The sequence below is a fragment of the Neophocaena asiaeorientalis genome, unplaced genomic scaffold (assembly GCF_003031525.2).
Source record: "Neophocaena asiaeorientalis asiaeorientalis breed wild unplaced genomic scaffold, Neophocaena_asiaeorientalis_V1.1 scaffold487, whole genome shotgun sequence".
Taxonomy (NCBI): domain Eukaryota; kingdom Metazoa; phylum Chordata; class Mammalia; order Artiodactyla; family Phocoenidae; genus Neophocaena; species Neophocaena asiaeorientalis.
In genome coordinates, this window is record NW_020173398.1 from 453917 (window position 1) to 471561 (window position 17645).

Consider the following 17645-nt stretch of genomic DNA (forward strand, 5'->3'; position numbering starts at 1 on the left):
TCTTCTAGGGCCATGGAAAGGGCAGAATGCAGCTGCTATGATGCAGGTGAAGGAGAGGACCAGAGGGCCCCAGCACTAATCTGTTAAAAGCGTTCCTTTCCAGCATCCAGTCAGTCACCAGTCATTGAGTGGTTCAAAAGAACAAAGCAGGAAAGCACGAACATGACAGCTGACCTAAAGACTCTAGAAGAATGGCTTGATTAAAAAGGAAGAAATCACACACACACACCATGACCCTCTTTCACTAGCTTACTCAGACTCCAAATCAACGTATTATTAATACCCATGTTTTCAAAAAAAAAAAAAAGAATGACGAGAGTATGTAGATAATATTCATATTTAGTTACAACTCAAAAATCTTTGAAACACTGCAGTGCTTTAAAAAACTGAAATACATCATGAAGCATAGATGGAGAACAGATCAATTCTTAGTTCAATTTCTGATATAAGAAGTTAAATACTGAATTTCAGAGACTTTTAAAGAAATCATAAGCCAGTGTTTTCTCTTTAAACGCATGCTAAATTTTCCTTTCTTCTAGTTGACATGGTGATATTAACAACAGATTAGACCCTGTTTAGGAGAAAATAAAATTTCTACCAGGAAATTCACTATCGTTAAATAAAAGTATGCCATTTAAGAAACTATCATTTGACTAAGAAACAGTTACATTTTTACAGAATCCAACTGTTTAAAATGAGAACTATTAGAGATAAAAGGCCTTAATAATTATTCAAAACAAGAAAAGCTAATAAAACCCAATCAACTTTTTGTTGAGTAAAAAAATTCCCTTTTACTTCAATTGATTGGGTAATATTGATTAAAAACTAAAATACTGCTTTATTTTCTGCGCTCCCCTTAAAATATATCTAGGTAAAACAAATTTTAGAAGATATTAATAGTTCCAAGTATTGTCTGAGAAGTTATTAGAGACCCAATGCTGAAACACATTAAATGAGTTTCATCAGACACCCTTCTGCTAAAATGGGCTGCCAACTAAATAAAGCATTGTTTAGCCAAATAAAGGCCTTGAATGCAAGATTTAAGGAACATTTGACAGCATATTATAAATTATAAACAGAAGAAATTATAAACAGAAGAAATAAAAGCTCAGTCTTTAAATGTGTGATCCTATCTACCTTCTTAGAAAAACCACATGAAGTAGGCAAAGCATATTCCTAAAATCCACAGTGTACCATCCAACCACTTAGTCTTTTAGGGGCATTAGGATGTTTGTTCCACAATGATCCCAAGAATGGCTTAGTATCTGAAAGGCCACCTGCTGGGGTCTAGTGAAGGATGGCCTTGGGGCAGAAACAGTGAAAAGCCACAGCCCAACTACAACTGAGAGGCAGAAACTGTAACTTGACAGTAAAATGAGACACTGAAAGCAAGAATGCAGCTTTAGAGATGATTTATAGCAACAAAACTATAAAAGGGGGCAGCTAAGGGGTAAATGAGAAAACAAATTAAATTGAATATTTAAAAAATAGATCACCACTGTAACATATTAAAAGATGAAACTACTTTAATAATTAACCTATTTAGAAACAAAACATGTCTTGAATAAATAATAATTTTTAATTGAAAACTAGGCACTTAATTTCTGGATAGCAAGCTTGCAGGATCTGATGGGTTTACAAGATCATATTTATTAGAGAACATCTCAGATGAATGTGATGAAATGCCTGCAGTAGGAGATCAAGTACACATCTATTTTCTTTTGAATCCATTAAAGTCATGATTACATATCTTTTGCCAGTGATAATAAATCCACAGCCAGAAACTTCATTTCAGATCATTATTTAAAACCCATCTCCAAACTTCAGCCATTATCACAAGGTATGAAAATATGGTGAAAGACACAGAAAACACATTCTTAAAAGGTTGTTAAAAAAAAAAAAAGCAATGACAAATATGCAACAGAGACCATGCAAAGCCCAAAGTCTTTACTATTATTTACCATCTGGTCCTTTACAGGAAAAGTTTGCTGACCATGGTCTAGGTCAAACACATAATGGTAAAGGAAGTTTGACTAAAATTAGGCAGCACCATTTCATTAAATCATCTTTTAACATCCTGGATATTAGCAACACAGAGGAATACTTTTTTTTGCTTATGACTGACTCAGCCTATTCACATTTGGAGACAGTCCTTATTTGGGTACCAGTTGCATAACAGGGACTTGAAACCAAAATTGTAACCAGATGGTCTACCTATTCAAGAAATTTTATATTATAGAGGCTTTCAGATTCCAATTTACCAAGAACCAGTTGAGTGATTAAACACGTATCTCTGGGCACAGATGCAACCAGTTACATTATGTTAGCACAGGGAGAGGGGTCCTATTTACTGTCTCTTCTTGAGGATTGGTAATCTATTTAGGTACTGGTCTTAACCATTTTGCATTTCTCTGTCTTATGCTTGCTGGGTCATATCTCCTGTAAGAACTGCCTAGACAGATGTAACTGCAGGGTATCCTCAGATATTCTCAGTTAATCCAGCCTCATCTTTGACTGCATAAACCTCCCTGTTCCAACTGGAGAGGTTCCCACTATGGCTTAACTTTCATTTATGTGTCTTTTGCATAGTACTTGTGAGTGGCAGATAATCTCTCTGACTGGTTAGGGTAACTTTGTCTGCTATTTGCAAAATTTTGTGTTGGGTTGTTAACGTTTTGCCAACTTATTCTTGAATGGCTCGTTCACAAATTAAGGTTGGATTTACTCCAAAGCAAAGTCCGTTCACTTCTTGATTCTTCAGGCCTGATCTCTTGTCATGGTATCCGTGATCTCAGATCACATCTTTATGGCCATGTCTATAGTGCCTCACCCAACCAAATATCTCTCCCAACTGCACCAAGTCTCTAGCCCAGAAGATCTCCATGGACTCCACCCCTCAGGACAAGAGGATCTCTTGATTTAAGAGCACAGAGTAGTTTTCTAAGGGAAACAATCTTCCTAGGTGTATATTGTCCAGAAGGAAAGAGATACTTAAAAAAGAAAAACAAAAAACAAAAAAACACCAATCTTTTGAAATAATCTTAGATTTACATAAGAATTGTGCCCAGGCTCTTAGGTTAGCATCTTATGTAACTACAGTATGTTATCAAAACTAAAAATTTAATATTGGTACAATACTAGGCCACAGATTTCATTCAGATTTCACCATTTTTTTCACTAACATTCTTTTTCTGTCACAGGATCCAAACCAAGATATCATGTTGCATTTAGTTGTCCAATCTGTGAGAGTTACTGAGTCTTTGCTCGTCTTTCATGACCCTGGCAGTTCTGAAGAGTACTGGTAAGTATTTCGTAGAATGTCCCTCAAACTGGGTTTCTCTGATGTTTTCTCATGATTAGACTGGGTTTACAGGTTTGGAGGAAGAACATCACAGAGGTGATGTACCCATCTCACTGCATTACATCACTGCATGATACCAACATGATTATCATGTGGTATTAACCTTGGTCACTGAGTAAGGTGATGTCTGACAAGTTTCTACACTGGAAAATATTCTATTTATAAGACATTTTTCAACAGTCTTCTCCTATCATCCCTTCAAAGTCTCCCCACCTGTCCCACAGTTCTGGATATGGGTCACATCTCCCATGTGCTATTTAAAATGCCTGGATTAAAAGATCAATTGCACTTTTTAAAAAAGCAATTAAAATTATAAAACTCATGGTTCACAACTCATTTGTCAATGAGGAACAAATCCTGAGCAAGGAAATTTATTTCAGAAAACGACTTCAGTTTCCCAAACTTCAAGACCTCAATAATAAAATCCATACCCACATCCACTCCACCCTGCCAAATAATAAGCAAACCACAAAGGATATTAAGAAGAAAATATGATGGATAGTTTAAGAAATTTCCTTGGACCTAGAAAATCTAATTCTAGGAATCTAATCTACAGAAACAATCTTGTGTGTGTAAAAGTATATGCATATGGACAGTCAATGCAACATATGCAGCTGTGAAAAACAGAAAAACAAAAATAAGACTGGGAAGATTTCCAAGATATTATTAAATAAAAGACAAAAAACTAGAAAAATATGTACAATATGATCCCACTTTAAAAAAAGAAATAACATACATACAAACGTGTATAACTGTACTGAAATGAATGTAAGGTAATATGGCAAGGGGACAGGGGTAGGGTGAGAAAATGAATGAGAACTTTTATGTTTTGCTGTCTATACAGCAATATCATTTAAATCTTTTATAATGAAAATGTACTTATTAATTACTTATATAAAAAAGAGAAAAATCTATGAAAGTCGCCAAGTATATGAACTACAAATTATTATTATTTTTTTGTTTGTTTTTTGTTTTTGCGGTACGCGGGCCTCTCACTGCTGTGGCCTCGCCTGTTGCAGAGCACAGGCTCCGGACGGGCAGGCCCAGCGGCCATGGCTCATGGGCCCAGCTGCTCTGTGGCACGTGGGATCCTCCCGGACTGGGGCATGAACCCGCGTCCCCCGCATCGGCAGGCGGACTCTCAACCACTGCACCACCAGGGAAGCCCTACAAATTATTTTTAAAAGTATATCCTTTACATGTGTACACCAACGTTCATAGCAGCATTATTCATAATAGATAAGATGTGGAAGCAAACCAAGTATCTGTTGACGGATGAATGGATAAACACAAATATGGCATATACATACAATGGAATATTATTCAGCCTTAAAAAGGAAGGAAATTCTGATACATGCTATAACATGGATGGCCTTGAGGCCATTCTGCTAAATGAGATAAGCCAGTTGAGAAACACAAATACCTTATGATTCCATTTAAATGAGGTACATAGAGTAGTCAAAATTGGAGACAGAAAGTAGAATAGTGGTTGCCAGGGACTGGAGGGATAGGAGAATGAAGTTATTGTTTTACAAAAGTTAAGTTTTACAAGATCAAAAGAGTTCTGTGGATGGATGATTGTCACAGTAGCACAACGATGTGAATGTACTTAATGCCAATGAACTGTACACTTAAAATAGTTAAGATGGGGCTTCCCTGGTGGCGCAGTGGTTGAGAGTCCGCCTGCCGATGCAGGGGACGCAGGTTCGTGCCCCAGTCCGGCAGGATCCCACATGCCACGGAGTGGCTGGGCCCGTGAGCCATGGCCGCTGAGCCTGCGCGTCCGGAGCCTGTGCTCCGCAATGGGAGAGGCCACAACAGTGAGAGGCCCGTGTACCAAAAAAAAAAAAAAGTTAAGATAGTAAACTTTATATTATGCATTTTTAACATAAAAATTTTAAGTAAAAAAGCATATCCCTTGCTTAATTAAAAAAAAAAGAAATACTAACATATTCAATTGCCTAGTTAGCATCTCTACTAGTATGTCTAAGAACTAACTCACACCCAAATCTGACACCCTTGTCTCCCAACTCTCACTCAAAATTAACTGCCTTTACCATCCTCTCCATCTCAGTTAATGGCAACCTCATCTGTGCTTAGGACAAAAAGCTTGGAAGTGTCCTAAAGTCCTCTCCTCTTCTCTCAGACTCTACAGCCTATCCTGTAGATAGACATCAAGAAATTCTGTTGACTCTACCGTCTACCACTACCACCTGCTCAGCTACTATTCTGGCCTAAATTACCACAATCTTTGACTGGATTACAGCAAGACCTTCCACCTGGTCTCCCTGTGCCTACCCTTGTCCTCTGTATGCGTTTTCAAACAGGCCACAGAGATCCCTTTTAAAACCCAAGTCAGATCATGTCCCTCCTGTGCTTAAAATTCTTCCATGGCTCCACATTTCACTCACAGTTTAACAACTCAACTCTTCACAGTGGCTGACAGGCTCTACATGATCTGACCTTAGTCCCCTTGCCACTGACCTCATTGCCTAGTATTGCTCCCTTGCTCACTCCATGCTAGTCATACTGGTTCCCTGCTATTCCTCCAAGGGGCCAAGCATGCTTTACAGCCTTTGGTCTAGCTGTTTTCTGCTGGAATGCTCTTCCCCCAGATAACTGCTTTCTCCTCACATCTTGGCTCAAATTGCATCTTGTCAACATGGGCTACCCTGACCACTCCATCTAGTATTACTGTTACTCACAGGGTTTCCCGCCCCCCACCCCATAGCCCTTACCACCTTCTAAAAGACTACATTATTTATTTTCTTAATTGTCTGTCTCCCCTGGTTAGAATGTAAGCCCTGGGAACATCTCAGGAATACCACCTGCCACATAAGTAGAGGTTCAGTAAATAATTGTTGAAGAAATGAATTCTAGATACTTCAGGAAAGTTTCTCTTCATTTGCTTACATTCTCATTTTCTATTTCATGAGAGGTGCTTTCTAAATTCCAACAATAAAGGAGACATGTAGCTGTCTGAGAGCTTAATCTATACAAAATTTCAAACATTTCCATTCTTAGGTAAATTTTTAAACATTCTAGGTTATTTATACACAAATTCTAAATATCGTGGGGGAAAAAAAAACAACAAAAAACTTTACCCAAGTAATCTTCCTCACAACCCAGCAGATTTCTAAACATCTGGAATTGTAGAACTATCCAGATGTTTGTCTTGATAAAAAAAAGTAGCAGCCAAAAACCCCAGCAACTGACTGAAATATTTTTATTTATTATAATCTGTAATTTTATTTACATTTATTAGAGTCACTAACTAAAATGCACTATGGCTGCCAATGCTTCAGACTCAGCATCTGATGCTACCTAAACTTATAGTATAGTACAGAGTTATACTGTCAGGAAAAGCAGATTGCTTTAGGTCTTTGAAGTTCAAAAGTAATATGAACTCAAAATAAGCCTTGAAGGTAGGTAACTGTAGATATTATTTTTAAAGGTCCCATTGCCGTATGATAAAATAAAATATGTAAAAAGGCAACTGTTACTATTGTATCTAAGGTATATGCAACAACATATGTAATGAGATAAGATAAATGCAGCCTCTAAAAACACAAAAATCATTTGTTTTTAAACTAGAAATATTTTACTTTCCTGAAACATGCTCCATAATTTTATTGAAATTTTTGCTACTCAAAAAAAAGGATAGTAAAATTTCTAAAGAATGCTACTGTGACTGAACAATTCTATTGTGACTGATCCTTTCAAAGGTAAAATCTATTAGATGAACTGAAACACATCTCACTAAGACTGTCAAAATTCCAGTTTTGAGTAGGAGCTCACAGATGAGGCCCACAGCCATAGTACGTGTTATGTATTAATACATGTATGTATAGCAGACTATGTATATCACTACAATTCAACCATGGGTTCTAGGGGTCTGAATCCCTGCTCCCCACTTTCAGAGTGACCATTCATTAGGTGCCATGAGTCCCTGCATAGAAAGTGTTGAAAGTGCACATTCCACGATGCCTTCTGGGTTGGTGCTGGGCCTGGTTGGTCAGTGCGTTTTGCTGCGCCTTGGCATGGTGTTATTTTAGGTAGAGACCAAACTTCCTCTGCATACCCCTGCGTAGGGAAGGGAGCTGGCGGCAGCTCTTCCACCCCCAACTATACACCGATGGAGATTCCCCTTTCGGCTATAGTTAACTAAGAATGTTGGTCAAGATTACAGAAAAGTTCTTGCCATTTAAAGCACAAAATATTACTCTATGCCTGCAGCCATGACCAGAGGGGAAGGTGGGAGTAAAGAGAAACCACAATCAATTACATGCTGCTCCTTCTGCCTGCTTGCAAAGGGCGGTTCTAGTTGACACCATCTGAGTTGGAGAGGTTCATAGCCTGCTGTGCTTTACCCGATAAACTGATGCCAATTTATAATAACACCCATTTCTTGGTTCCTTCTTTTTTATAACCAAGTGGAAGAAACTGGGCCCTAGATTTGTCAAAAGAACCTGCATTACTGCTGTACTGACAATGAGAAATATCCCTGAGAAGCTGCCCATCCATGTAATCAAGTAAGTGCTGTTTTGAAGTCATCACACTTTTTGCCAGAGCCTAAGGTTCATAACAGTTTTAAGTTTTGAAATCTATGAACATACATACTATAAAAGATCTCTAAGTATATTAATGTGCATACAGGCCTGCTAACTGGTGTTAGATTTCCCCAATATGATCATCTGTATCAAAAAGTCAGCTCAGGGACTTCCCTGGTGGTGCAGTGGTTAAGAATCCACCTGCCAATGCAGGGGACATGGGTTCAATCCCTGGTCCAGGAGGATCCCACGTGCCATGGAGAAACTAAGCCCACGTGCCACAACTACTGAACCTGCACTCTAGAGCCCGTGAGCCACAACTACTGAAAGCCTGAGTGCCTAGAGCCTGTGCTCTGCAACAAGAGGAGCCACTGCAGTGAGAAGCCCATGCACCGTGATGAAGAGTAGCCCCCGTTCGCCACAACTAGAGAAAGCCCACACACAGCAACGAAGACCCAACACAGCCAAATACATACATACATACATACATACATACATACATACATACATACATAAATAAATGTCGGGGGGAGGGGAGTCAGTTCAGATGCTGCGCATATGCACGCCTAGGCAGCTTTCCTTGATCCCCAGAAGCGTAACACTTGGCTGTTTCCAGGTCAGTTGTACTAGTAATTGTATATACTAAATATATCCTTAGGGCAATATAAACATTCTTCAGGGCATGTCAGTAATATAACTCTAATTGCCTAAATTCAAATCCTGGCTTCACCGTTTAATAGCTGATTGACTTACTTCAATTTCCTGATCTGTAAATGAGAATTCATAGGATTCATAACAGTACCCCTCTCATAAGGCTGTTGTGAGGATTATGATTTAATTAATTCTAGTGAAAGTACTAGAGCAGTAGCTGGCACACGGTAATTGCTATATAACTACTTGCTATTACTGTTACAACTTGTATAATACGCAATGCTGTATAATGCCCAATGCTGTATAATGCCAGGGTAGTGGATCAGGGGACCAGATCTTTACTCTTTCCTCCCTCCAGCCTCTTAAGAACCCTACCTTTTGCCTCCTTCTGTGCCCGCCCTATCTGCTTATATTTGCCCTTACCACTGCCTAAATTATGATTTACTACCACCCAGCACTTGCTCACGCTGGTTTACTCTCTTAGCAGCTGCCATTTGCTTCAGTGCCTCTGCTACTTTCAGGGATTCCCAATAGGTCATTTTGGATAAATTCCGGCCAATTAATGACTCTTTTGCAAGTTAATACAATAATGAATTATTTACAAATATGTGGCCTGGTGCATTAAACATGGTAACAGTATTAGTAATGACAATGTGATGTCTGACTTTTTTTTTTGGCTGCCCTGCGCGGCTTGTGGGATCTTAGTTTCCTGACCAGGGACTGAACCCGAGTCCTCAGCAGTGAAAGCGCAGGGTCCTAACCACTGGACCACCAGGGAATTCCCTAATGCCTGACATTTGACGTGGAGTAGAATTTACTACAGACCATTTTAATCCCAAACAATTTAATAATTATTCTTCACCCTTTACCATGATTGTAAATATGTGTCCTGGATTCCATAACTTTCTTCATTTTTCCTATTTGACATTTCTTCATTTAATATGAGGCACAATTGCTGGTTTTTAAACAATTAATCATTTTCTGAAAAGCACATTTAAGTGCTTATGACCACTTAAACTCAGTATTTAATAGCTCTCATCTTTATGCTTCCAAAGTACAAACTGTTTTTGTAAGCTCTGAGAATATCCAGTGATCAACTGCAAAATAAGTAAGAAAACTTATCAAGCTTCTACTTTATTCTATTCTTTCTTTTTTTCTTTTTGTTCCTCCTTACATGTACTGAGTGATAACTCCCTAATTAAAAGTGCCAGGTACTCTGCTAATTACTGGGGACAGGAGGACAAATAAGACATAATTCTTACCCTCAGGTAATTCCTAGAGATATGCACAATTCCATAGGTGTCAGTCCCCCTGCCCCCAACCCCTTGTTAACTGCAACTAGGAAGCAACTGCACTATTCACCCTATCAGCAATGGCAGAGGGTGAAGAGGAGAGGAATGGATCTGAGGCTTACTGAGGAAAGAATCAGTAAGGGACTGGCTTAAGAAGGAAGGGACAAAGAGGAGGAAAGGATAACACTTACTTAGGCTTCTGACTAACAAGACAGGGAAACAGTGCCTTTCACTTTAAGAATGCAAGAAGATGGGGCTTCCCTGATGGCACAGTGGTTAAGAATCCACCTGCTAATGCAGGAGACACGGGTTCAAGCCCTGGTCTGGGAAGATCCCACATGCCGCGGAGCAACTAAGCCTGTGTGCCACAACTACTGAGCCTGCGCTCTAGAGCCCACGTGCCACAACTACTGAAGCCCAGGAGCTTAGAGCCCATGCTCTGCAACAAGAGAAGCCACCGCACCGCAACGGAGTGGCCCCTGCTCACCACAAGTAGAGAAAGCCCACGCACAGCAACGAAAACCCAACGCAGCCAAAAAAAAAAAAAAAAAAAAAGAATGCAAGAAGAATAGAGTTTTGAGTTTTGTGTGAGATATTTTAGGAGCCTGTGAGACTGTTCAGGATGAACGGTCTGCCCTGATATTCATTAGGTTTGGCCAATCTTAACGCTCCACTTGCCTCATTTTCCAATCTCCTTGTTAAAGTTTTTGGACATATTCCCTTTGATATTTTCTTTAAAATATCATTTTATTGACTATTAAGGGAGGGGGGGAAAGCCTATTTGCCCCATGCAGGGCCAGCTGTAAGAGACTCTGACCCATTTTGTTGTTGGTCTCAGTAATTATGGGTTAAATCACCTGTCTTTTCTTCTATAAGAAGAACTGATTTCCTTAATTTTATTAATAACACTAACAAATATCAGTTTCCCTGGAGGGAGGGAAAAGGCACTTATTGAGAGCACGGACAGGTTTCTGGGTGTTTGTGGGTTCCTTCAGGACTCCACAGGGCTCAGCAGTCCATTAAAGAGCCCAGGTGAAAACGTAAAATAGATAGCTAGTGGGAAGCAGCTGCATAGCACAGGGAGATCAGCTCGGTGCTTGGTGACCACCTAGAGGGGTGGGATAGGGAGGGTGGGAGGGTGGGAGACGCAAGAGGGAAGAGATATGGGAACATATGTATATGTATAACTGATTCACTTTGTTATAAAGCATAAACTAACACACCATTGTAAAGCAATTATACTCCAATAAAGATGTAAAAAAAAAAAGAGCCCAGGTGAAAAGTCACAGGAGTCTTCACAGCAGGTGTCACATGTGCTAGGACAACTTTCCCCAAAGTGTGTTCTGTGAACAGGATTCCACAATTCCCCCCTCCACCACCCCACCACAACCAACCAACCAACCATGATTCTATATGAAGTGTCTGTGACCTGCCAAATTTGACAGTTTTATCTTGTAGACTCATGATGCCAGTGGGCATACTAGAGGCCAATGCAGAGCACTACAGTAAAAAACAAAAACAAAAACCTATTTAACTTTGAACCCACTATACATCCATGAAACCTTTCCACCATTTATTACAAATTAACATCCCATGGAGCATGGAACACATTTTGGGACAAGTTGCCCCAGGGACTCCTCCCCTTCTAACAACTGTTGCTTGGGCTACTTCCCATACTTTCCCATCTCTACTGCTCCTGACTTCCCGATAATCATCTTGGCTGCCCTCATGACTGTGACTCTCAAATTATGAACTGAAACTCCAACCCGGCCTTGGCTTTTTAGACATGACCCTGCTGTCCCCAGCTTCAATGCTGCCCAATCCCATAATGTGCTGACCACAAAAGCAGCATTAGGGGCAGACCCAGGATGCTTGAGTCCTGCACATGGAGTCTAAAACTGGAGCAGCGCTCAGCTTAAAAAATCAGATGAAATTACATTCTGTAATCCTGCCAGTCTATACTTCCTCTCCATTCTCTCCACCTCCCTCTTCCTCTCACATGCATAATCCCACAGCCTAGCAGACAAACACATGTAATTTAGTAAACACAAAAAAATCTCCGAAGGGACTTTTTCTTTTCTTAAAGTGGTTATAAAACAGGATGTAAAGTATTATAATAATTAACAATGCAGAGAACAGTAATGTGTAGAATAATGCAGGCAGTTTCATTTCATTGAGACAAGTATCATAAGACCTCTGAATATAAAAGTACATCACTGGGGCTTCCCTGGTGGCTCAGGGGTTGGGAGTCCGCCTACCAGTGCAGGGGACACGGGTTCAAGCCCTGGTCCAGGAGGATCACACATGCTGCGGAGCAGCTAGGCCCGTGTGCCACAACTACTGAGCCTACACTCTGGAGCCCGCACTCCACAACTATTGAGCCCGCGTACTGCAATACTGAAGCCTGCGTGCCTAGAGCCTGTGCTCCGCAACAGGAGAGGCCACTGCAATGAAAGGTCTGTGCGCTGCAACAAAGAGTAGCCCCCACTCGCTGCAACTAGAGAAAGCCCACGGGCAGCAACAAAGACCCAACTCAGTAATAAATAAATAAATAAACAAATTTATTAAAAAAAAAAAGGACATCACTGGCCTTTAATTGGGAGAGTGGCAAGCAGATACAACTGTTCCTTTGTTCTGTGACTTCTCTGTGTGTTTAAACCCCAAGATCAGGCAAAACATTTTATAAGAAGCTTGACTTCTTCCTAAAGACTTATAACCCACATACAACAGGGTATTAGGACAGACTGTGCTCCCTGAAAAAAACAATTTTTCAAAATAGCCTTTTCTTAACTGATTTGTTTTCTAGACATCAAGAGTAGTTTATATAAATGCAGTGCAATGCATAGCTTCAGACAGGCATGCACTGATGCTAAGATGTCCTTCAGTAACACACACACACAAATATCTATCCTGAATGTCACAAAAAAATTAACCATCATAACTTGGGATTTCATAGTGCTTTAAAACATACACAATATACAACCAGTATGCTTGCAAATGCTAGTACTGTTCTTACTACTAGTAGTAATAATGGTAGTAATAAAACTGAACAATATTGTTTATTCTGAGCCAAGTATGAGGTACGTGAAGTACTTTATATGCATTATTTCATTTGTTCCTCTCAAGAATCCTATGATAGGATAAAGTAAGGTAGGCATTTTAATGTCCATTATAAAGATGAGTCAACTGAGGTGGTGTTAAGTGACTAGGCTGGTGTTAGATGTCATATCTACATATAGTTTGTAAGTACCTTCGGGGCTGGGACCCTAGCTCATAATCCTTTGGCTTTCACTCAGCAGGTAACAAAGTGATTACATCTCTGTTATAGTATAGCTATCTGCCATGACTCTGTGCCTCTATTTCAGCAAACACTATGCAGCCAGGAGCTTCCAAATATCCAAGACATTAAAAAAAAATCATACGAGATTAAAAAAGAAGTATGAGATAAGAATGGGAATCTTATCTGGAGTCACTAAACAGCGTCCCAGACTTCCTTGCCTCCTCCAGCTTTGAACTTCCTCCTCACTTGCTCTTCAGTTCTTCCAATTTCTGATCTCTTTGCTCTAGGATGAGTCTCTCCATTACAGACTCTAAGACGTTCCCTCTGGGAACTAACAGGCATAGTCCCTTAGGTTCACTCCATGCTAGTCTAGTCCTACTTAGCTCTTGGCTACACGGCTGTCGCTTCTGCTAGACCTGACCTGGACCTCTTCAAGGAGAGGTCAGAAAGACCCCATGAGGCACTTTCACATGTCATACCATATTTCACCTTCAGCATCCATAAAAGGTATGTAGGACAGATATCTGCATATTATAGTTGAAGAAAGTAAGGTTGGTAAATAGTGGTAAATCCAAGAGTCACACCAGGTTTTTGATTCCAAGGTCAGTGCTCTTTCCACTACAACTGATGGCCCTATTGTCAGGCTTGTTTGTATTTTGCACTGGAAATGAGCTCATGATCTGGGGCTGTATTTCCAGTATTTCTGGGGCTGTGAGGACTCATCAGTATTTGCTCTGCTTGGCCAAAGACTCCGCTCACCAGATACACTGTAGTGATCTTAAATCCAAATGAATTGAAATTGTTTTGAGAAACTAAACATACTCTTTAAATTGTTAATGACCCGCTAGTTGTCACAAAACCAAGTTTAAGAAATATTTTGAGTTTTTAAATAAAGTCTTAGAATCTACTCTAAGAAATTAGGATAATAATAAATGTCCTCAGGGAATCAGGCCTCTATTCCTTTCAAAAATTCTACTAAACCCAGCAATTACAACCTGCCACAGACCTCAAAGAACTAAAGTGCGTTTCTTCTTCATAGCTGGAATATGTGCCAACTTTTCTCCTACCCGAAGACTGGTTATAAGAGTAGGCTGGAGATAAAAGTAAAAAAGTTAAAAGTTGCATGTATGCATTAATTCAGTAAGCATTTATTTAGCACCTTGCTAAACTGTACAATATGGGGAATATAGCCAATATCTTATAACTATAAATGGAGTATAATCTTTAAAAACTGCAAATCACTATATTGTACACCTATAACTTATATAATATTGTACTTCAACTATACTTCAATTAAAATGAAGGAAATGAAGAAAAATATTTAGCACCTTGCAAGAATCAGTTAACAGAATCAGTGCCAGGCACTGTATAGGATCAGTAAGATCTTCAACCTGCTTTCAAGTAGGAAGATTAGAATGCCCTTCAATCAGGGAACTGCAAACTACAGCCTGTGAGTCCCTCAGAGATCTACAATCCACAGTTAACAGGCCAAATCTGGTCCACCACTTATTTTTGTTAATGAAGTTTTATTGGAATACAGCCACATTTGTTCTTGTACATACTGCATATGATGTTTTTCGCTAGGTTGGCAGTTAAGTAGTTACAACAGAAATCATATGGCCCACAAAGCCTAAAATATTTATCATCTGGCCCTTTACAGAAAAGGTTTGCAGACCCTGACCTAAATAATCAAGGCAACAAACCATGGATTAGTACTATAAATGATACAATGTTATCACACTATTATTATAGCACTATGTTATAATACATTTGTACTTTAATTTTCCAGAATCAATCTTGGTTCTGTCCCCAGCTAGCAATGTGACCTTGGGCAAGGAAAACCCTCTAGGTTTCAGGGAACTCACTGGCAGCATCATAGCACAATTGATCTAGCACAGTTGGAGTTACAGATGACTCTGGGATGTATTTGGTAAATTAACAATGTTATAGGGTATAATCTTTAGTTTGTTATTGGTCTAAGTCCCACATGCCTAGCATGCTAGTGATTCTTTTGTCTTCCAAATATTTTTCACAAGAACTATCTTCCCCAGCTACCTACTGCATGTGAACAAATAAGCCAACCGGTCATGCTCCTTGGTCAGTGCTGCTCAACCATGAATCACCTGTGGAGCTTTAAAAAAGAAAACTATAAATACCTGGGCTGAAACCCAAGCCAATGAAATCACTATCTCTAGGGAGTGGGACCCAGGTATCAGTGTGTTTTAAAGCTTCCCAGGGGATTCCAATGTGCAGTTGAGATTGAGAACCACCATTCCTGGTATCCTGGTAACAGGCTTGGATCAAATTAGTATTTTCAGTAGCAGCCATATAAAACAGATTTCCAACATCTGGTTGATAAAGTTATCTGATTTTAGAATCTACTACTGAAAAAAAAATAGACATCCCCTGGTTCATATGAAAAGCTACTAATTAGGAACCTTGAGAATTCAAAAGAGAGGTTATTTCTGGCCGATGGAGAGTATGGCAAGCTTTGCTTTGAAAGAAGACACTTCTGAAAACAATAAAATTAAAAATTTTATTGCCTTTATAAACTCTGAAAGAAATAAAAACAGATGTAAGAAATGAACTTGAAGGGCAAAAGTTAGTTTTTCTCCTAACAGCTATAGCCAACTCATTTATTCAAGATGTCTGGTTTATAAATTAACCAGAATCTTGGCTTTTCCTCTTCCTTTTACCCACTGCCAAACTATTTTCCATTTATTCACAGTAAATTTATCTGCAGGTCCAGAGAGAAGAAGAAAATCAAACTGGCCAAAATGTTTCATAAGGTTTGACAAGGATGTTGTTAAAACCACATAGAATTGTTTTTCATAATGTCAATCACAGCAACCAAGAATGGACTACTATTTCTCATCACAAAGGGAAAAATACACCCTTTTCATAAGCAAATCCTTCCTGACTTAGCTCGATTTTCAGTAATTTTGTATCTGCTTTTCTGGTTTATTTTTCTGAACTTGATTTCTCTAAACCTGGTTCCCAATGGCCAAAACATTCTAGCTTAACGCTCTCTATAAACTTAAGTTCTATGAGCTCCTGCCTACTTCACGTTGCCTGTTTAAAATTACTGGCTGAGTTCTGCTTCTCAGCCCACTTTGTTTTGCAGTTTTTGACACAGTTCATTCATTATTCAAACCTAATTTGGCTTCATGGTAGTAATGGATAAAATGAACTCTACCGAGTAGGAAAATCTCTTTAGGGCCAGCCAGTCCTTCAACCTGAACTGCTATTTCAAATGCACCAATCCTATCACTGTAGTCCAAGGCCCAGATCAGCCAGGCTTGGGAAGAAAGGCTATGTTTATCTGGGAAGTGCATGCCCCCCCCCTCCCCACCCCCATCAGGAGAAAACAGGGTGGATTAGGAAAACTAGAGGTTGAAAGGTCAAAATTTTGACATGATTATTTACTTTGTGACCATGAGAAAGTTACTTAAGTTCCTCATAAATTAGAGAAATTTTTACTGCTCTAGTATCATTGCTTAGGCACAGTTCACAGGTAGATGCAGACCTTGATTATTGGTAGTTTTTAAAAAATCTGACAAGGTAGGTGGTTTTAGAAAAAGGGCTTGGTGACAATCTCTAATCTATCCCAACTCTCCTTTTTATTTTGATATTCTTTTAAGACAAACATTAATATAAATCTCATTTTACTAAAATTTAATATTTAACAGCTTACATGGATATTTGCTTTCCTTACTCGTTGCTGTGTAATCAGACCAGCAGGCCACATATTTTTCCCCTGGCTACATTTCTAGACCAGGAGCACAATAGCATTTGTGTTTAGCTTCTAACAGTGTAGGGGATTGTTTCAAGTCATGCAAAACTTAAAAAGCAAATACTGATCTAGCTTATCGTTTATTTCCTATATATATTTTTTGGCTGACAGAGGAAGGAAATTAGGAAGAAAAATAATCCAATTTATCAAATATAACCATTTTTCTAATTCTGAGTTTTAAAACTGCATTACATAACTCATGTTTAGTTATGTCTAACATGACTGATCCTACAAAGAAAAAGTTTGTTTTATTCACTGAATGATGAAACCAATCTTATTACTCCCTTGCTTAAAATCCTTTAATGGGACTGCAAGATCCGTAGGGAAAACTCTAATTTCCATACAGGACCCTTTACCATCAGCCATCAGCCTGTAAATGCTTCATATCTATCTTCTCACAGCCATGCACCCCTAACGCTCTAGCCACATTCTGATCTTTGCGGTTCCTGTAACACATTATACTCTTTTCATGCCTGTATGGTTTTGCATATGTTGGTTCCCTTAGCTCAGTAAGGTATCTTTAAACACATTAATCTAGTTCCAATGTCACCTTTTTGAGGAAGTTTCCTTGAGTCAAATAAACAGTCAGTTGCTCCTCTTTTTCTGTTCTCCAAACACGCATTTTGTACCTATACTATGACATTTGTCATGTAGTTACTGCTTTTACTGATTTCCTACCCTTTGAAATCAAGTTTCACAAGAACTGTTAAAGAGGAAA

The 17645-nt window shown here is 39.1% G+C and overlaps 1 protein-coding gene across 11 annotated transcripts in view; it reads right to left on the reverse strand.

The window, feature by feature from the left end:
• FGD4 (FYVE, RhoGEF and PH domain containing 4) overlaps nt 1-17645 on the reverse strand; it is a 196060-nt gene that overhangs the window by 76081 nt on the left and 102334 nt on the right. The window lies entirely within an intron of this gene.